Source organism: Crotalus tigris, unplaced genomic scaffold (assembly GCF_016545835.1).
Source record: "Crotalus tigris isolate CLP2741 ecotype Arizona unplaced genomic scaffold, ASM1654583v1 scf7180000019942.648020, whole genome shotgun sequence".
Lineage (NCBI taxonomy): Eukaryota > Metazoa > Chordata > Lepidosauria > Squamata > Viperidae > Crotalus > Crotalus tigris.
Window position 1 is genome coordinate 16,223 of NW_024097781.1, and position 22,083 is coordinate 38,305.

At 40.8% G+C, this 22,083-nt stretch overlaps 1 long non-coding RNA gene across 3 annotated transcripts in view; it reads left to right on the forward strand.

Moving 5' to 3' along the window:
- LOC120317926 overlaps positions 1 to 22,083 on the forward strand; it is a 93,492-nt gene that overhangs the window by 208 nt on the left and 71,201 nt on the right. The gene's annotated exons all lie outside the window — the stretch shown is intronic.

Here is a 22,083-nt window from a genome sequence, read left to right on the forward strand (position 1 = left end):
CAGGGTCAGGAGCAGGGGGAGGGGACAAGGAGGATAATGGGTATGGGGAATGGGAAGAAAGGTAAAAAGGGGAGGGGAGGGGGAAAGGAAAATGGGAAAGGGGGACAAAAAGGTAGGGTAGGATAGATAGGAGAGGGAAGGAGGATATGACAGGGAGGGAAGGGAAGGGAGAGGGATGAAGAAGGGGAAAGAGAGGGGGATGAAGATGGAATGGGCTCAGTAGGAGAGGGGAGGGATGGGGGACAGGACAGATAGAGGTTAGGCACAAATAGGAAGGCAGGGATTTGAATGCCTTTATGACTTCATCCAAGTTATTATGAGAGGTAAGGGAGAGGGAGGGAGAGGGATGAGGAGGAGCGGGAAAGAAGTGAGAGGAGGGAAAGGCTAGGAAAGAGAAGGCATGGGGGATCAAGAGGTAGTGGATTGGGATGGAGTAGCAAGGGGAGAGGAGGCAGAAGGGACCAAGAGGAGAGGGGCATGGAGGGGGAAATTCTAATGTCTAAGACTTTGTCCATGCAGGTTATTATCAGAGATAAGGGGAAGAGAGGGAGGGTGAGGGGAATGGGGAGAAGAGACGCAGAGGCAGGAAAGTCAGGGGGATAGGAAGGAGGAAGGGGACAGGGAAAAGAGACAAGAGGAGGAGAGGGAGGGGGAGAAGAGCAAGGGGGTGGGACAGGGAGAAGGGAAGATAGAAACACATGGGGGTGGTTAATGTTTTCATAACTTCATCCATGCAGAGGTAAGTGAGAGGAAGGGAAAAGGAGGATGAGGGAAATGGAGACAAGAGAAGCAGAGGCAGGAGAAGGAGGGGGAAAGGTAGGAGAAAGGGGAGGGGGACAAAGAGATGGAGTGGGACAGGGAGGAGAAGGCATGGGGAGGGAGGGGAAGAAGGACTGAGGAAGGACAAGAGCAATGGGACTCTCATTGGCTTGTGTGACATAAAGCTGTTAGCACTTTCAGAATTTTTTGTCTTCATTCTTATATTAGGCATATATAATAGGGGCAATCATGTGGGAGTCAAGAAAGTGAAAACGTGACCATGGCAATGTCACCAAAACTTTCCCCCCTGAAAGGAGGATGCATAAAAGGCAGAAGGGTTTCCAATTATGCCTTTTCTCTTGACTTGATACCCCATTGCAGATGTCCCTGATGTATGAAATCTAATACTTTTGTGTAAGCACTGAACAAATTTGGTGTGCAAGTGATTTCATAATTCATCATGACTTTCTTCACGTACATATTGCTGAATAGTTTTTCACCAATTTTAATAGGATTACATTATCCATACATAAGGTACTTCATGAAGTATAATATGTGAGTAGTATTTCAATCTAAGCAGAAAAAATAGACATAGACCATTTCCAGGTTGTGATGCATAGACTGAGTCAATCCTTCCTCTTGTAAGCAACTCCATTGCTGTGGGATTACCATCATTCTATCTCTGCCTTTATTATCTCTAATCTCTATCTCTATATCATCTCTGTCATCTCCATCTCTACTTCTATCATCAATCCAAATCTATATAACCACCAATCCACCAGAAGGAACTTTTGGCAACAATAATAAAATTATTTAAAAAATAAAATACATAATAAAAGCACAGTACACTAAAAAGACAATTTAAAACAATAAACATTAAGACCCTGATAAACTTCACATTTATGTACCAACCACCACATGCTAACTCCATCAGTGTTCTGGTCCCAGTGCCTGGAAAGAAAACCAAATCTTAACTGCTGATGTTACAATCTGATGTCTTCCTGTTGCAATCTCAAGATTTTTGTAAGATGTGGAACTTCCATTTCAAGCAGCAAGTATCACTGTGGGAGTTGCTGCATTGTGCTGGTTTTTATTTTCCGAGGCCTTCTGTACAAACTATTGAAAAGTCAACTGGGTTGCCTAACTCTTATTCATTATTTTTTTTTCCACAGCCATTAATGGTAAAATTATCCACTATATGTTATAGAATTCAGGTGGTGTATTATCCCTGCCAAAAACTCTAAATGGCCTATTTCATGGCTAGTATAAAAATATCCCCTAAATCAGGGCTTTTCAACCAGTGGTATAGATACCACTTGTGGTACATTGGCACCTGGCAGGTGGTACATGACCATCCTAGTGGGGGAGGGGAATGAGCTGAACTGGTGGCAGCATCGCACAAGCCTGAGCGAGAGATGGCTGGAGCTGCAGGGCTGTCAGGGCTCAGCGGAAGCGCCAGGATCAGTGCCAGGCTCCAGCTGGAGCTCGGCGCTGATCCTGGTGCTTTTGCTAAGCCCTGAAGAAGCACCAATCAGCTGGAAAGCAGCACTGATCCTGGCACTTCTGCTGAGCCCAGAAGAAGCGCCGATCAGCTGGAATGTTGCAGCATCTCCAGGGTCTTGTGATTTACATTCAGATGCTTGGCAACTGATTCATATTTATGATGGACATAGTGTCCCAGGGTCATGTGAAGTGACCAAAACCTGCTGCAACCACCCAGCAGATGGGGGGAATAAAAAACAAACATCCCTCACCCCACCCCTGCTGCCAATCCTCAACAGAAATGCTCACAACAATGAAAACCTCAGATAGGAGGAAGAGTGCTGCTGGGTGGACAGGCAAGTGTCTTGCTCGGCTGTGGCTTGGGGGGGCACTTTTTTCAGTGGCTTTGTAACTTCAAACAGTCACTAAGCGAACTGTTGTAAGTTGAGGACTACCTGTACTTTATCACTTTTTACCTTTTTTGGGGGGTCATCAAGTTTTTGACACCTTGCTAGGTGATTGGTGGTACTCGGACGTTGCCATATCCTAAAAGTGGTACAATGGGTGAAAAGGTTGAAAAGCCCTGCCCTAAATAATATAAACCAGTTATACTTCTGCAGTATATTTAAAGTCAAAAGCAAACATTGCTTAATGCAAACAAGGAATGTGAGGAATGCTACTAGCTTTAATGAGAGAAGAATTTAAATGGCTTCAGGAGATGACTAAAACTTTAGCCCCTAGAGCATTAATCAATGCTGAGCAATTAGGGCTGTTTTCTGTTTATCAGCATTAAGACTACATACTGCCAGCTTATAAACATGCTCAGATCAGCTAGTTTCTCACAGATATCTCTAACAGGAACTGCTGGTAAATGGCACTTACCATCAAAACTATCCTGTTGCATTTTGGTCTGTTGTTTCAAAACCAAAGGTTCCCTATTATAAAACAGAAGTGGACTTTAGCTACATACTGTCATCCTTATTTCATTCACCCCATTGGCTCAAGTGCTGGATAAGCTCACTGGGTTTGAGCCTATCTTAGATTGTTCTTCCCAGCCTTTAGAACACTATTGAGTGAAAATTGGAGGAGAGAGTGCTGTGTAGATCTTGGTGGTCTCCTAGGAGAAGAATAGGCTAAAAATCTACCCTCTCCCCCAAAATACCCCACAAACAAACAATCAAACAAATAAAACATGCTACAGTGAATATTTAATAATAATAATAATAATAGTAAAGTTGGAAGGGACCTTGGAGGTCATCTAGTCCAACCCCTTGCTCAGGCAGGAAACCCTACCATTTCAGACAAATGGCTGTCCAGTCTCTTCTTAAAAACTTCCAGTGTTCGAGCATTTACCGCTTCTGGAGGCAGGTTGTTCCACTGGTTAATTGTTCTAACTGTCAGGAAATTTCTCCTTAGTTCTAGGTTGCTTCTCTCTTTAGTTAATTTCCATCCATTGCTTCTTGTCCTGCCTTCTGGTGCTTTGGAAAATAGCTTGATTCCCTCTTCTTTGTGGCAGCCCCTGAGATATTGGAATACTGCTATCATGTCCCCCCTTGTCCTTCTCTTCATTAAACTAGACATACTCAATTCCAGCAACTGTTCCTTATATGTTTTAGCCTCCAGTCCCCTAATCATCTTTGTTGCTCTTCTCTGTACTCTTTCTAGAGTCTCAACATCTTTTTTACATTGTGGTGACCAAAACTGGATGCAGTATTCCAAGTGTTGTAAAGTGGTATTAATACTTCACGTGATCTTGATTCTATCCCTCTGTTAATGCAGCCCAGCACTGTGTTGGCCTTTTTGGCAGCTGCAGCACACTGCTGGCTCATATTTAAGTGATTGTCCACTAGGATTCTGAGGTCCCTCTCACAGTTACTACTATTGAACAAGGTGCCACCTATGCTGTACTTGTGCATTTGGTTTTTCTTGCCTAAATGTAGAACCTTGCTTAACCTTGTTAAATAAACAACTCACTGAAAGCTCACTATTGTTTATCTTCTTTTTTTATTTTTCAGAAAATGTTTTTATTAAACCTAGAATGCATACATGCCTACATATCCACCAATTTCTTGCTTGCTGAGATTTTTGTTATATTTCTGCTTTTTACAGTAATTTAATGAAGTGAATTTTGATTATTTATTATTCTTATTTTTTATTATTTCCAGAAAGTGTTTGCTTATTTGTTTGAAATATTTCTAAACTGCAAAAGCTGGCTTAGTTAATAAAGTCACAGAGTAATTATTTGGCTTCAATGCACAAATCTTTAAAAGCTTTCTGAAAAATGAAACTCACTAATCTCCTAATCATCCTTATGTTTTCTGTATGCTATCTTTTGTTATAGCCTCAAAACCATATAATCTAAGTTGCACCTCTTATGATTTATAATATATCCCGTCAATCATCTATTATAATCAGCTGGATGCTTTTGGCAGAGATAGCTAATAGTTTTCGGGCTCAAGCTGTTCCATCCTATAAAAGTAGGCATTTTGAAGGTTTAGATAGATTTCTTCATCACTGTTGAAGTTTTTCTCTGTAAGGTTGTCATTTAAACATCTGCTAGTATGCATATCATTAATTGTTCATTGGTTTGGGGTCATGTAATTCTAAAATGTTCTAATAATTATATGAAATATTTTGATGCATTTTATTGTTTTATAAAATTTATTGGCCGCCCATTTTACCATGGGATAACTCTGAGTGGCTTACAGCTACATCTAAATTAAAACATAAGAAGTTAAAAGCAAACGTTAAAACCAAAGACACATGATGGAGTGTGTATGTGGGGGGGAATCTGTTATTAATCAACTACCTCTGTTGTTCTGTTTCCCTACTGGGGCCCCAAGACGACTGGCAAAACCACATCTTTAGGCCCTTACAAAAAGATAGGAAGGTGGGGGCCAATTTCACATCAGAGGACAAGATGTTCCAGAGGGCAGGAGCAACAGCAGAGAAGGCCTTCCTCCTGAACTCCGCCCGCTGGAATAATCAGGCTGACAGGACCTGCAGCATGCCTCCTCTGCTGGCACAAGTGGTACGGGTCAATCCCAGTGGGGTGAGACAGTCCCTCAACAACCTGGACCCATCCTGGGAAGGGCTTTAAAAGTGATTACAAACACCTGGAATTGTGGAATCAGATTGGTAACCAATGCAGCTTGTGGAGCAGTGGTGTTACAGGGGCCATTCTTGGGGACCCCAAAACTACTCATGCTGCCACACTCTGCTCTAACTGTACATATTTAAGTGCTAACTCTTTTCCAGAGAGCTTTAGATTTATGTGGACTAGAATGAACTCCTAAGTAAACATGCATAAATGGCTAGAAAAGAATTTGTGTGTCCCAAGTGAAAGAAGAAGAAAAAAAATCCTATTGATCAGAATTCAGGGAGTAAACAGAATGAACATTTTATAATAAGTTCTAGCATATGGCACTAATAGTTAAAGCAGCAGGCTAGAAAGTGGGAGACCATGAGTTCAAGTCCCACCTTAGCCATTAAAGTCAGATTTTACTTTGGGCCCAACTCACCATACAGGGTTGTTGTTGTTGTGGGGAAAATAGGAGGAAGAAGATGTGAAAAGCCCTCAGTGCTCTCTGAGCTTGGTTGTTTTCTTGCAGACAGTTCATTACCCAAACTAGGTAACTTTACCAGTACTGGTAGAGAATGCTCTCAATGTATACTCTAGTGGCTTGCCCCATCAATGTCAGTGGGAGTGATCTTGGTGGGTTTTTTTGGTTGGACTCTTTATTGTTGGCTTATGTGCCAGTTCTTTGATTGGGGTATTGTTCACTTCTTGATTTCATTTCAAACCTGAGCTACAAACATTCTTCTTTATCAGAAGAAGATGTATTGGATATGATTTCTGCCTTAAGTTACTTGTAAAAATAATACAAACACAAACAAATAAATAAATAAATAAATAAATATAATACACATGTGTTCTAATGTAAGAAGATAAACTTCTCTTGCAGTGCAAATTCATAGCTTGTAGGAGATGACCAGGTTGAGCCCAAGGGAGGCTGTCAAACATGTCATCAATCATGAGCCCCTTCATGCCCACAAGAGATCTACCTCTAGCCCATTTTGAATTCTTTTTCTTGAATTCTTTAACTCCCACTAATTTCCCTGGACCGTTAGTAGTTGAGATTCTCGTGGAGAGCTTTTACCTACAATAAATCTACGCAACAAAACTTCATACACCTGGATCGCCTGATTTCCCTCGGGCTGACATAGTCTTACTCATCATTTGATCCCCCATTTAAAAAAAATCTAAAAGTCAATTCATTTCCACCTGAAATCCACAGACATCCTCCACATAATGAGCAGCTCCTGGCCATGCAGACCTGTTATATCATGTTTAGTCAAATTTTGGCAATCTGTCTTCACAACTTTGGGGACAATCAGTAAATAGTAGACAGCCTATCTCCTCTGCATGGTTTTAAAATGCTCAAGGAAGAACATCTTATTTAGGACCAAGGAAAATGGCAAACATATTTTGGAATGGCATCAATGCTGGTTGTTTTTTTTTCAGATGGCATATTTGTTCATCTTCCTCCTGTTCATTTTTATGAACAAGCATGGATGTGTTTGTGCAAATAAGTGTGGGGAATTTATATCTGTTCTCACAAGCATGACAAATATTCATGGACGATAGAAGTTGTAGTTGCCATAACACATAGAGGACACTAACTTGCTTGCTCTTAATATTTCTTATCTACCTACCGTATATTCCGGTGTATAAGGCGATCCGGCATATAAGACGACCCCCGTCTTCGGCGCCGAGTCGCATGCCTAGAAAGTCGTCTTATACGCCAGAAACTACCACAATTTCTGGCGTATAAGACGACTCAGCGTATAAGACGGCCCCCGACTTCGGCGCCAATTTTAACGCTTGCGAAAGTCATCTTATACACCGGAAAGTACGGTACTCCTCTTTATCTGGTTTGTTAGTTCAAGGCTAATCTCCACCGTCATTGAGAACTTTATCTGTGGGAACATTCAGGTTTTTGATCTATCATTTGTAGGCTGAAATTATACAGCCTAGAAATTGTGATACCATATGATCCTGGCTGTTGTGCCTTTAATCTTTCAGGAGTGCTTGAAATCAACAGTGCCTAACCTATGTATGTATACATTAAGAAAGTGCAACATCCTGAATGATAATTCTGCTGTTCATACCTATATACTCTTTTCTATCCCAAGTGATTTAAAAAAAAATCACTTATGATTAGCAAAGACTGTCCTTATCATTAAATCTAAAACAGAGAATTCTGAAATATTGTGCCAGTCAGAAACAGGCTAGGTGAGTGGAAATAAAGAAATATCTGTTTTTCTTTCTTTCTCTCCAACTCCCTCTGTGTATTTCAGTCATTCTCTGGCACTGTGAGTTTCTCCAACAATTGATATAAATTTTCCCCAGAATAAATAGCTTCTTGAAATGTGGGAAAGAGTTTAGAAATCACATTCTATTTTAGCCTTAGCACCACCTACCTGCTTAAAGATTCTTTTTGGACTTTTCTATGTTGTGATAACTTAATATCAAAAACAGTCCTACAGAGGGAGAGATCACAGAGAACCTTATCCTGACCTTGAAGAGGGAAATCTAAAGAATCTCGTGTTCTCTAAAACTTAAGAGATACCTAGAATGATATTGAAAAACAATCAAGAATGAATGAACATAGACACCAAACTCATATTTGAGGCTATATCTTCATAATTCTAGTAAAAATCAATGCTTTTCTGTACTTATTATATCTATAGAGTATTATCTTAGATTGTTATCCAGCATCCCTATTTAAGATCCCTAAAATAAGGGCTAGAAGATCAGTTAATAAGTTACTGTGGTGAATTTGCAAGAATCTATAGAATAAAAACACCCACACTCACTTGGACATTGGCTGGAAGGTATGTCATAGATGTCTTGCAAGATGTCCTAGGAATAGTTTGAACTTGTCAGTCCTGAGTTTTTGGGTATGGTCTTCTGCAATGTAAGCTGTGCTACCTATACTTTGGATCCTTGTCACATCTGGGAAATGGCAGAAGACTGGGCATGGAAAGTAGTTAAACCATCATCATGAAAGAAGGCAATGTCACTTTCTTTGAAGAGGTGTGGCCCTCCTGATTTAATTCATTTGATTTCAACACCACCCAACTCAAGGGATCAACTATGGCTGCTTTGTGAATGATCACTTACACTGTTGTCATCTTATATTTTGATTATTGTCAATTCCTCTCAATGGATCTACTCTTAAAGAAGCAGGAGAAATCTATGTTAAAGATTTCCCTGAGAAATCTAAAGGAGACCAACATAGTATTAAGTAGGAGCACAAATTGTTTATTACAGCATGGAAGGCACTAGACGTAATCCCTCAAAAAGGGCTGGGATGTAACCTTGTTACATACATTTAAGCTAATTACAATATATAAGCCAGTTTTGTATAGAAGCCAGGAAACTGAGTTGTAGTCTTACCTTAGGCACAAAGCCAGCTGGAAGACCTTGAACCAGTCTCTCTCTCTCTCAGCCCTAAATAAAAAGCAAGGGCAAACCAGTCCTGAAATCTTGCCAGGAAAACTTCAGAGACAGTCACCAGGAATCAAAACTGACTCAAAGGCATGCTTGCATGCACACATGCACACACACAAAAAGTAGAATAGAATAATTTATTGGACACACCACATATTTTTGACTAAATACACATGTTCATGAGGTAACATAGAGAGCCACGGAGATGGCCTAGAAGAAAATATTCAGAAGCAGTTGTAAAAACAAACAAAAATATATAAACTTGTAATAGTATGTGATAATGACCTTCAGAGAAAAGAGAAAGAGCCCTTGACTAAATAACTATTATACAAAAAGTATCTGAGTTACCAGAAGGAAAAGAAAAGTGGGAAGCATAGGTTGCCAATGGCAATCAAGTCTCCTGCTTATTTTTACCACAAAGAAGTTGTGTGGCGCATTCTAACATGTCAGTTGGAAACTATATAAATCGTGTGTTTCTGTGCATGCTTCTGTTGTTTCCTGTTTTCAACTTTAGATCTTGGTATTCTTGAATGCTATCCACATCTGATTAGCCATATATCAGAGCTAACACTGATCACTTGTTTGAGAGGGAAAAATGGATTTAATTGCAAATATTTGAAGCACACTACAATGCTAATACTAAAATACTGTACATTGTACTGCATAATTCTAATGTAAAATTAATATGATATAAACTGTGACTACCATTCCACCCCATTTAATAGTAAGAAATGTCAAAACACTGACAGTATGTGTTTACACCCAAGTGCAGTATAATCAAACAATAAAAATAATATAAGCAATTTGATCCATATTCATATTCATTCAGCCTCTCCTCCATTCCTGCCTATAGTTGTTGAGAGTAAGAATAAGAAAAATTCTACATATTCCCTGAAGGGGAAGTTAGCTAATCTTATACAGGTTAGTTGGTTTTTATACTATAGAGGAGAGGCTGTTGATAATTTCTTTCTAATCTCTAGTGGAGGCCAAGGATGAGGCAGAGCTCCCTTTTAAAGGAGGGCTTTATATTGAAAAATTGGCATCCACAGGTTCCAGAACCTCAAAATTCAGATAGAAATCATCCTTGCTTTAACACAGCAAAGCATTCATTTTTAGAGCTGTAATGTTAATACTGCTAGTATTCTTATGGAAGCTTAGTAATATACTGTAAATTTGTAGAATGTTTATATAGTATGTGTTTGCAACCAAGTGCAGTATAATCAAACAATAAAAATAATATAAGCAATTTAATCCATATTCATTACTATTACTTTGCAAGCACCTTCTAGAATGCTTCCTGAGGTTCTGTTAATAACGTTCCATGAATTTCAATTTCTATTTATTTATAGCACAAATTTCAGTGTGGTGTGTAATAAGGAAATTATACTTGTATATATTCACATACAACATTAGCCTCTGCTTATGAACTATCCTAAAAAAAATTCATGCACAAAATCACATGCATGAAATATTATATGAGGCAGCAACCTCCCTGCTCAAGGAAGCAAAAAAAAATAGTACAAAAATATCAGATACATTGACCTACTTATATATATTGTAATTTTTATTTTTATTGTATATTGTATTCATTATATTTTATTTATTGTAATTGTACTGATTTTAACTCAGAAGTGGCCTGGATTGAAAACTGTTCCCAGAATAGGCCAATCCCAACATCTGGCAAAAAATAATAATAAAGATAATTCTAAACTTAATTTTCTGAAAAGTTTATAATGTGTTAAAAATAACTTCACCTGTCTTCCTAATACTCCTATCAGGGCTGGCTTCCAGATAAAAATATGCTCCTTTAAAATCAACGGAGAATGGCTTTAGCAATAGAAACACATTCCAGATGCAGAACTGTAACTTTCCTTCTCACATGAATCAGGTAATCATTTGCAAGCCCATTCAGGAGTAAATTGAATGAAGTAACAGGATTGGAAGAGACCTTGAGGTCTTCTAGTCCAACCCACAAGCAGGAAACCTTATACCATTTCAGACAAATGGTTGCCCAATTTCTTCTTAAATACCTCCAGTGTTGGAGCATCCACAACCTTCTGGAGGCAAGTCGTTCCACTGATTAATTGTTCTTAATTATAGGTTCCTCTTCTTCTTGATTAGTTACCATCCATTGCTTTTTGTCCTGCCCTCAGGTGCTCTGGAGAATAGGTTGACACCCTACTTCTTTATGGCAACCCCTTAGATATTGGAACACTGCTATTATGCCATTAAGAACTTAATAACATTAAAAATGTGAATCCTGGGTATACACATATCAATAAAAATATAGAAAAAACGAACACCAGGAGCCGACGAAAGCTCAGTAACTCTTTTACTTACAAGCTTGTTTATATTAAGCGGTCTTGCTTATTTTTATCCTGGTGTTCGTTTATATATATATATATATATAGGTCTTTGGTTGTTCGGGTTTTCTCCCGCGTAAAATTGGAAGTGTCTTGGCAACGTTTCGACGAAGTCACATTCGTCATCTTCAGGCTGGTGTTTTTAGCTTCTTGCTTTGAGCAGCAATGTGGGGTTTTAGCTGTTTCTTCCTTTTAACTGCCAGTGAGGGTATGAACTGATTGGATGGGAGCTTGGCTGTGTTCTGATTGGGTGGAGGTGTGTTCTGAATGGTTAGGGGCTTGGCTGTGCTCTGATTGGCTGGGGGAGTGTTCTGTTTGGTTGTGCTCAGGTTAGCTGACGAACAACACCTAAAACCCGAACTACACACTCTCACCAATGTACTAACATCCAATGGATTCCATAGAAATAAGATTACAAACCTAATCCAAAAAGAAACCCCCACCAAAATCCAAGACAAAAAACAAGAAAACGGCAAAGCCCTCCTCCCATACATAAAAGGCACCACAGACAGAATCAGTAAGATCCTTCATAAACACAACATCAAAACAGCATTCTGCACAAACAGAAAAATATCCACCATCCTTAGAAACCCCAAAGATAAAATTGAATTAGAAAATCAAGGAGTATACGAAATCCCATGCACCACTTGTCCCACCACATACATCGGACAAACCAACAGAAGAATAAGTGCACGCATTGAAGAACATAAGAACTCAGTCAAAAAAGAGGAACCAACATCTTCCCTGGTCCAACACCTTAAAGCCACAGGACATGAAATTGACTTTAAAAATACCAGAACCATTGCCAAAAAGTGAACATTTTAATAACAGAATAATCAGAGAAGCCATCGAGATAGAAAAACGCCCACACAGCATGAACAAGCGAGATGATACCTCCCGCCTACCAGCCATTTGGAAACCTGCCCTTATTGACAAACGACTCCCTAACCCCAAAATCTTAAACCCCTCTGCAACTCAGACTAACCTGAGCACAACCAAACAGAACACTCCCCCAGCCAATCAGAGCACAGCCAAGCCCCTAACCATTCAGAACACACCTCCACCCAATCAGAACACAGCCAAGCTCCCATCCAATCAGTTCATACCCTCACTGGCAGTTAAAAGGAAGAAACAGCTAAAACCACACATTGCTGCTCAAAGCAAGAAGCTAAAAACACCAGCCTGAAGATGACGAATGTGACTTCGTCGAAACGTTGCCAAGACACTTCCAATTTTACGCGGGAGAAAACCCGAACAACCAAAGACCTATATACAAATACCCGCGAAAACCTCAGAAAACAAATATATATATATATATATATATATATATATATATATATATATATTATATATATATAATATAGGATTAAAAAGGTAAAAATGTGAACCCTAGGGATATTCATAATAAAATATAAAAATGAACACTAGGGTAATAAAAACTAAGGAAGTTTTTAATAGGTTAAAACTATAAAAGTTTTAAAAAGCGCCAAGCTTTCGCCGTCACCTGCCGGCATCCTCAGGGCTGGCGTGCCAGAGAATGAGAAGGTCTTTTTATAGGCGTGCCGAGGTTTGCGCTCGGCTCCTTGATCTTGTTATGGGGCCTGATTGGTTCAGCCGTATGTAGTTGGCCTGCACTTTTTTTCTCTTCTTAGTTGTATTTTTATCCTCGTCCGTCTCCAGTTCTCCCAACCTCAGATTAGCTGAATGGCAATTCCAGTTATTTCGGTTGCTTTCATGTTCCGATCTCCCCTCAGGCTTGGGTGGTGGTGGACGTTCCAAGTTCCTTTCTCCACCCCGTTCTGTCCGGTTGCTACTTTTAGAGTCCCATATATTTCCGGTCTCAATGCTTTCGGTTTTAATATGTTTATCATCCTGGTAATCCCGTAAATTGTTACGAGTCTGGTGTAGCGTGGGGGGGTATTCCGCATGGTGGAGGGGTCATCTCTTGTTCGTTGTCATGCCCAGCTGTCTCGCACGTGTCTTACTGATTCTGTCTGTGGTGCCTTTTATGTATGGGAGGAGGGCTTTGCCATTTTCTTGTTCTTTGTCTTGGATTTTAGTGGGGGTTTCTTTTTGGATTAGGTTTGTAATCTTATTTCTATGGAATCCATTGGATGTTAGTACATTAGTGAGAGTGTGTAGTTCGGGTTTTAGATGTTGTTCGTCAGCTAAGCGTTTTGTTCTGGAGATGAGTGTCTTGGCTACAGAGTTGATCTGTGCTGGGTGGTGGTGTGAGAGAGCGTGCAGATAGCGGTTTGTGTGTGTTTTCTTCTGGTAGATGGTGTGTCCTAGGGAGCCATTGGATTTCTTGTAGACTAAGACATCCAGGAAGGGAAGTTGGTTGTTAGCTTCTGTTTCCATGGTGAACTGTATTTTGGGGTGTAGGCTGTTGAGGTGTGTGAGGAAGTTGTCCAGTTTTTCTTTCCCATGTGGCCAGATTATGAAGGTGTCGTCTACATATCTGAGCCAGAGCTTGGGTTTCAAAGTGTTCCATGTAGAGGTTGGCAATGACAGGTGAGAGGGGTGATCCCATGGGTGATCCTTCTGTTTGTTTGTATTTTTGTCCATTATAGATGAAGTATGTGTTGGATAGGCAGTGGTTAGTCAGATCTAAGATGTGTTTGGGGGGGTTATATTTGTTTTGAATAGCTGTCAAGGCTTCTTTGATAGGCACTTGGGTGAAGAGGGATATGACATCGAAGCTCACTAGTAGGTCGCTGGGCTGTAAGTTTTGTTTCTTTATGATCTCTATAAACTGGAATGAGTTTTTTACATGTGAGGTGATGGATTCTGCATAGGGCTGTAGTTGTTTGGCGAGAAATTTGGCTAGGTTTTGTAGAGGTGAGCCTATGGAGCTGACTATAGGTCTGAGTGGGGTTCCTTCTTTGTGTATCTTGGAGAGACCATAGAGTTTGGGGCATCTGGATGATTTCTCTCTGGGAATGATTCTTTGCTGGATCTCTTCGCTAATGGGGGAGGCTATTATTTTGGATCTGGTGGTTTTTTCCAGGTAGGTGGTGGGATCTGTATTTAGGGGTTTGTATGTGGAATCTTGGAGTAGGTTGGTTAATTTGGTTTGGTAGTCAGATGTGTTCATAACCACCATGGCGTTGCCCTTGTCTGCTGGTAGGATTATTATGCTGGTGTCTTCTTTCAGGTTATGTAGTGCTGTCAAATTTCTCGCCAAACAACTACAGCCCTATGCAGAATCCATCACCTCACACGTAAAAAACTCAACCAAACAGAACACTCCCCCAGCCAATCAGAGCACAGCCAAGCCCCTAACCATTCAGAACACACCTCCACCCAATCAGAACACAGCCAAGCTCCCACCCAATCAGTTCATACCCCCACTGGCAGTTAAAAGGAAGAAACAGCTAAGACCACACATTGCTGCTCAAAGCACGAAGCTGAAAACACCAGCCTGAAGATGACGAATGGGACTTCGTCGAAACGTCGCCAAGACACTTCCAATGTTACGTGGGAGAAAACCCGAACAACCAAAGGAAGCTTTGCAAATAGCTGAGGAAAGAAGGGAAGCGAAAGGCAAAGGAGAAAGAGAAAGATACACCCAATTGAATACAGAATTCCAGAGAATAGCTAGAAGAGATAAGAATACCTTCTTAAATGAACAGTGCAAAGAAATAGAAGAAAACAACAGAATAGGGAGGACCAGAGATCTCTTCAAGAAAATTGGAGATATGAAGGGAACGTTTCATGCAAAGATGGGCATGATAAAGGACCAAAATGGCAGAGACCTAACAGAGGCAGAAGAGATTAAGAAGAGATGGCAAAACTACACAGAAGAACTATACAAGAATGAGCTTAACATCCCAGATAACCACAATGAGATGGTCACTGACCTCGAACCAGACATCCTAGAATGTGAAGTGAAATGGGCCTTAGAAAATCTGAGCAACAACAAAGCTAGTGGAGGTGACAGTATTCCAGCTGAGCTATTCAAAATCTTAAAAGACGATGCAGTAAAAGTGCTACACTCAATTTGCCAGCAAATTTGGAAAACTCAACAGTGGCCACAGGATTGGAAAAGGTCAGTTTACATTCCAATTCCAAAGAAAGGCAATGCCAAAGAATGTTCAAACTATCGCACCATTGCACTCATTTCACATGCTAGTAAAGTTATGCTTAAAATCCTACAAGCTAGACTCCAGCAGTATGTGGATCGAGAACTACCAGAAGTACAGGCAGGATTTCGAAGAGGCAGAGGAACTAGAGATCAAATTGCCAACATACGCTGGATCATGGAGAAAGCTAGGGAGTTCCAGAAAAACATCTACTTCTGCTTCATTGACTATGCAAAAGCCTTTGATTGTGTGGATCACAACAAATTGTGGCAAGTTCTTAAAGAGATGGGAGTACCAGACCATCTCATTTGTCTCCTGAGAAACCTATATGCGGGTCAAGAAGCAACAGTGAGAACCGAACACGGAACCACTGATTGGTTCAAAATTGGAAAAGGAGTCCGGCAAGGCTGTATACTGTCGCCCTGCCTATTTAACTTATATGCAGAGCACATCATGAGAAAGGCAGGGCTAGATGAATCAAAAGTTGGAATTAAGATTGCCGGGAGAAATATCAACAACCTAAGATATGCAGATGATACCACTCTAATGGCAGAAAGTGAAGAGGAACTAAAGAGCCTCTTGATGCGGGTGAAGAAGGAGAGTGCAAAAGTTGGCTTGAAACTCAACATTAAGAAAACCAAAATCATGGCATCCGGCCCTCTCAATTCCTGGCAAATAGATGGGGAAGAAATGGAGGTAGTGACAGATTTTATTTTTCTGGGCTCCAAGATCACCTCAGATGGGAACTGCAGCCAAGAAATTAAAAGACGCTTGCTCCTGGGGAGGAAAGCTATGGCAAATCTAGACAGCATTCTAAAAAGCAGAGACATCACCCTGCCAACAAAAGTGCGTATAGTCCAGGCCATGGTTTTCCCAGTTTCAATGTATGGCTGTGAAAGTTGGACCATAAGAAAGGCTGAGCGCCAAAGAATTGAGGCCTTTGAACTATGGTGCTGGAGAAGACTCCTGCGAGTCCCTTGGACTGCAAGGCGTTCAAACCGGTCAGTCCTAGAAGAGATCAACCCCGACTGCTCTTTAGAAGGCCAGATCCTGAAGTTGAAACTCAAATACTTTGGCCACCTAATGAGAAGGAAGGACTCACTGGAGAAGGGCCTAATGCTGGGAAAGATTGAGGGCAATAGAAGAAGGGGACGACAGAGAATGAGATGGCTGGATGGAGTCACTGAAGCAGTAGGTGTGAATTTAAATGGACTCCAGAAGATAGTAGAGGACAGGAAGACCTGGAGGAACATTGTCCATGGGGTCGCAACGGGTCGGACACGACTTCACAATTAACAACAAGATATATATATATATATATATATATATATATATATATATATATATATATATATATATATATATATGTTTGTGTGTATGTGTGTGTGTGTGTGTGTGTGTGTGTGTGTCTTTGGTTATTCGGGTTTTCTCCCGCGTCAAATTGGAAGTGTCTTGGCGACGTTTCGACGAAGTCTCATTCGTCATTTTCAGGCTAGTGTTTTCAGCTTCGTGCTTCTAGGAGCAATGTGTGATCATAGCTGTTTCTTCCTTTTAACTGCCAGTGGGGGTATGAACTGATTGGATGAGAGCTTGGCTGTGTTCTGATCGGATGGAGATGTGTTCTGATTGATTAGGAGCTTGGCTGTGCTCTGACTGGATGGGGGGTTGGCTGTGCTCTGATTGGTTGGGGGAGTGTTCTGTTTGGGTGGGGGCTTTGTTGTGCTCAGGTTAATCTGAGTTGCAGGGGGATGTGAGATGGTGAGCATTGCTATTGTTTGGCTTCGCATTCGTGGTCATGCCTCATCTTCATGGTGGGTGTCAGTTTGCTTCATGTATGGATTGGAGGGGTTTAAAGTGGCTAATGATACAGCTGTGGTCTGGCTTCTGGTTTGTGGTCATGCCTCATCATCGGTGTGGGTTTGGGTTTGCTTTTTGCATGGATGTGTGGTGGTGACATCCTGTGCGGCTTTCATGAGTGTGGGTCCTTTGTGTTAAGGACTCGTTTGTCAATAAGGGAGGGTTTCCAAATGGCTGGTAGGTGGGAGGTATCATCTCATTTGTTCATGCTGTGTGGGCGTTTTTCTATCTCAATGGCTTCTCTGATTATTCTGTTATTAAAGGGTTCAGTTTTGGCAATAGTTCTGGTATTTTTAAAGTCAATTTCATGTCCTGTGATTTTAAGGTGTTGGACCAGAGAAGAAATTGGTTCCTCTTTTTTGATTCAGTTCTTATGTTCTTCAATGCGTGCACTTATTCTTCTGTTGGTTTGTCCGGTGTATGTGGTGGGACAAGTGGTGCATGGGATTTCGTATACTCCTTGATTTTCTAACTCTATTTTGTCTTTGGGGTTTCTTAGGATGGTGGATATTTTTCTGTTTGTGCAGAATGCTGTCTTAATGTTGTGTTTGTGGAGGATCTTGCTGATTCTGTCTGTGGTGCCTTTTATGTAAGGGAGGAGGGCTTTGCTGTTTTCTTGTTCTCTGTCTTGGATTTTAGAGGGGGTTTCTTTTAGGATTAGTTTGGTAATCTCATTTCTTTGGAATCCATTGGATGTTAGTACATTAGTGAGAGTGTGTAGTTTGGTTTTTAGATGTTGTTCATCAGCTAAGCGTTTTGTTCTAGAGATAAGTGTCTTGGCTACGGAGTTGATCTGTGCTGGGTGGTGGTGTGAGAGAGCGTGCAGATAGCGGTTTGTGTGTGCTTTCTTCTGGTAGATGGTGTGTCCTAGGGAGCCATTGGATTTCTTGTAGACTAAGACATCCAGGAAGAGAAGTTGGTTATTAGCTTCTGTTTCCATGGTGAACTGTATTTTGGGGTGTAGGTTGTTGAGGTGTGTGAGGAAGTTGTCCAGGTTTTCTTTCCCATAGGCCAGATTATGAAGGTGTTGTCTACGTATCTGAGCCAGAGCTTGGGTTTCAAAGTGTTCCATGTAGAGGTTGGCAATGACAGGTGAGAGGGGTGATCCCATGGGTGATCCTTCTGTTTGTTTGTATTTTTGTCCATTATAGATGAAATATGTGTTGGATAGGCAGTGGTTGGTCAGATCTAGGATGTGTTTGGGGGGGTTATATTTGTTTTGGATAGCTGTCAAGGCTTCTTTGATTGGCACTTGGGTGAAGAGGGATATGACATCAAAGCTCACGAGTAGGTCGCTGGGCTGTAAGTTTTGTTTCTTTATGATCTCTAATAAATGGAATGAGTTTTTTACGTGTGAGGTGATGGATTCTGCATTCTCATGTAGTTGTTTGGCTAGAAATTTGGCTAGGTTTTGTAGAGGTGAGCCTATGGAGCTGACTATGGGTCTAAGTGGGGTTCCTTCTTTGTGTATCTTGGGGAGACCATAAAGCTTAGAGCATCTGGATGATTTCTCTCTGGGAATGATTCTTTGCTGGATCTCTTCGCTGATGGGGGAGGCTTTTATTTTGAATCTGGTGGTTTTTTCCAGGTAGGTGGTGGGATCTGTGTTTAGGGGTTTGTATGTAGAGTCTTGGAGTAGGTTGGTCAATTTGGTTTGGTAGTCAGATGTGTTCATAACCACCGTGGCATTGCCCTTGTCTGCTGGTATAAACACAGATCCCACCACCTACCTGGAAAAAACTACCAGTTCCAAAATAAAAGCTGGTTTTTGTGAGTGTGGGTCTGGTGTCATTCTTTGTGTTAGGGACTCGTTTGTCAATACAACAAACTGTATAAAGATTTGGAGAGAGAAATATGTAAATTTAGAAAAAACAAAAAAATAGTAAACCATTTTTATAAATATTGGGTAATGCCTCAAAGATTGTCAAATATTCTTGTGGGGAAATACTTTATACTCTTTTATGTATACCGTGTTTCCCCAAAAGTTAGACCCAGCCTGATAGTAAGCCCTAGCTTGATTTTTGGGGGTGGACCTAATATAAGCCCTACTCCAAAACTAAACCCTAGTTTTGGGGTGAGGCACACCCCTAAAAATCAAGCTAGGGCAGGTGTAGAGGGGTGAAGCTGCCCCACGTGCCCCGCATCTGCTTACCTTACCAGTAGGACCACCAGAGTCAGGCTTTCCACACCTCAACACCTGTTGCACCTCTACTTGACTTCTTTTGTGGCCACATGCAGCCACTTGTGGCCAGCTGCCATGTGGTGCATTGCCCCATTGCTGCCCCTCTCGGCAGGATGCTGCATGGGGCTTTGGGCCACTTCCACTACTCACATGCTTCAGGCTGCTTCCACTGCTTGCACAGCACTTCTGTTGCTCACATGCTTTGGGTCATACCTGTTGCTTGCAGCAGGAGGCCACATGGCGCTTCGGGCCATTTCCGCTGTGGAAACAGCCCAAAGAGCTATGCAGCATCCTGCTGTGAGCAGCAGAAGCAGCACAAAGCACCATGCGGCGTCCTGCCAGGAGGACCAGCAATGGCGCAATGCACCACATGTCATCCAGCCGCAAGTGGCGGCAAACAGCCGCAGAAGAAGTCAAGCAGTGGCATGACAGATGTCAGGGTGTGGGAGGCCTGGCTGTGGTGGTCCTAATGAAGGCATTGTCCAAAATTAAGACCTGGTGCATCTTTTGGAAGTAAAAAAAAAATATAAGACCAGGTCTTATTTTCTGGGAAATATATAGCACATTCATTGTCTAGAGTTATGTCTTGTAGATAATTTAGGGGAGTTGCACATTTCTGTTCCTATTTTCTGTTATTGTATGAGCCTCATATGTTTTGCAGTAATTTCTTCTATATTTCTTAAAGGGGTCAAGTTAACAACTTTTTTCCTAACTCTCCAAACAAAATAATATATTTCTATGTATAAATTCAGTGACACACCAACACAGTTATAAAATTTATCAGTTTTAGAGTCAGCAGCACAATACTTGTAATCCCCTATCAAATGCAGCATCCTATAAGATTCTATCAATTTAACCAATGACTGATACCTGACATAATTATAAATCTTATGACACTTCAGTGCTTGTTGTGAAATTTCATAATATTTGGGGAAAAGAATGTCGAGCTATCAATGTTTTGGCTATTCCTTTACTGTGCATTTAAGCAATTGAATTTGATGTTTTGCAGCACCTGCAAATACTGCCAAACCTTCAGTAAAATAAAAATTGATGTGGAGTTAGTGGTCAAACACAACAGAAACATAATTGCTACAAATAAATTAGCAATGTCATTAAACCCAAAGAAACATTTTAGCATTATAAGCTGTTCTTAACATTTAATATAAATTAACTTAATTCTTATTTCCTGAACTTGTACAGTGTATACAGGGTTAGGGCATACATTTTAATGTATGTCAATTAGTGTACATTCAAAGTGACAATAAAGTTATTATCCTATCCTATCCTATCCTATCCTATCCTATCCTATCCTACTCTACTCTACTCTATTCTACTCTGTTAATACTTTAAACTCTGAACCTCAACACTGCCCAACATGGCATAACTCATTGTAACTATTTATTTCTTCAGAAATCAATCAATCAATCAATCAGAATAGAACTGAAAGGGACCTTGGAGGTCTTCTAGTCCAACCCCCTGCTCAAGGAGGAGAACCTATATCATTTCAGATAGGTGGCTGTTCAGTTTTTTCTTAAAAACCTCCAGTGATAAAGCACCTACAACCTCTGAAGGCAAGTTCTTCCATTGGTTAATTGTCTTCACTGTCAAGAAGTTTCTCCTTAATTCCAGGTTGCTTCTCTCCTTGAATAGTTTCCATCCATTGTTTTTTTGTCTTGCCTTCTGGTGCTTTGGAAAATAATTTGACCCCCCTCTTCTTTGTGGCAGCCCCTCAAATATTGCAGTACTGCTATCATGTCGCCCCTAGTCCTTCTTTTCTCTAGATTGGCCATTCCCAATAGTTGCAGCCATTTTTCATATGTTTTTGTCTCCAGACCCTTAATCATCTTAGTTGCTCTTCTTTGTACTTTTTCCAAAGTCTCAACATCTTTTTTCTAATGTGGTGACCAAAACTGAATGGAGTATTCTAGGTGTGGCCTTACTAAGTCTTTATAAAGCGGTACTAATACTTCACATGATTTTGATTCTATGCCTCTATTTATGCAATCAAGTATTGTATTAGCTTTTTTGGCTGCTGCTGCACACTGCTGGCTCATGTTTAAGTGATTGTCCACTAGACTCCAAGGTCCTTCTCACAGTTACACTTTTTGAGCTAGGTTTCACCTAATATGTAAGTGTACCTTTGTTTTTTCCTGCCTAGGTGTAAAACCTTGCTTTTCTCCTCATTAAATTTTATGTTGTTGGATATGTCCCAAGTCTGTCAAGATATTTCTGGAACCTGAGCTTGTCTTCTAGGGTGTTGGCTATTCCTGCCAGCTTAGTGTCATCTGCAAATTTGATGAGTTCTCCTTCTATTCCCTTTTCATTTATGAAGATATTGAAGATGGAGCCTTGCGGTACTCCACTGCTTCCTTCCTTCCATGTAGTACCATTAAGGATCACTCATTGAGTGTGGTTTGCCATCCAGTTACAAATCCATCTGGTGGTGATGCTGTCTATCCCACTTTTTTCTAATTTACCATGAAATAGGTTGTGGTCTACTTTGTTGAATGCCTTGCTGAAATCTTAATATACTGGTCTGCTGGCACCTAGTTCCATTTCACTGCTGCTCAGTGGCCTCCGTTTGCAATGCACTGCCCCTGCTCAGGTGTTGGGCTGTGTTGCTAAGCTGCCTCTCCAACTCTCAGGTTGGCTGTCTCTCCTTCTCTCAGATGGGCCTCCAGGCCACTTCTAAGTTGGAATACTGGGCTGCCTCTTAGCTGGGCTATCTCTCAGCAGGGCTGCCATCATTAATTTGATTAAAATTAATCAAAATAATTAGTATCTGGCTAATTAGGCATTGTAATGAAAGGTGAGAATACGTACCATTTCTTCCTCATG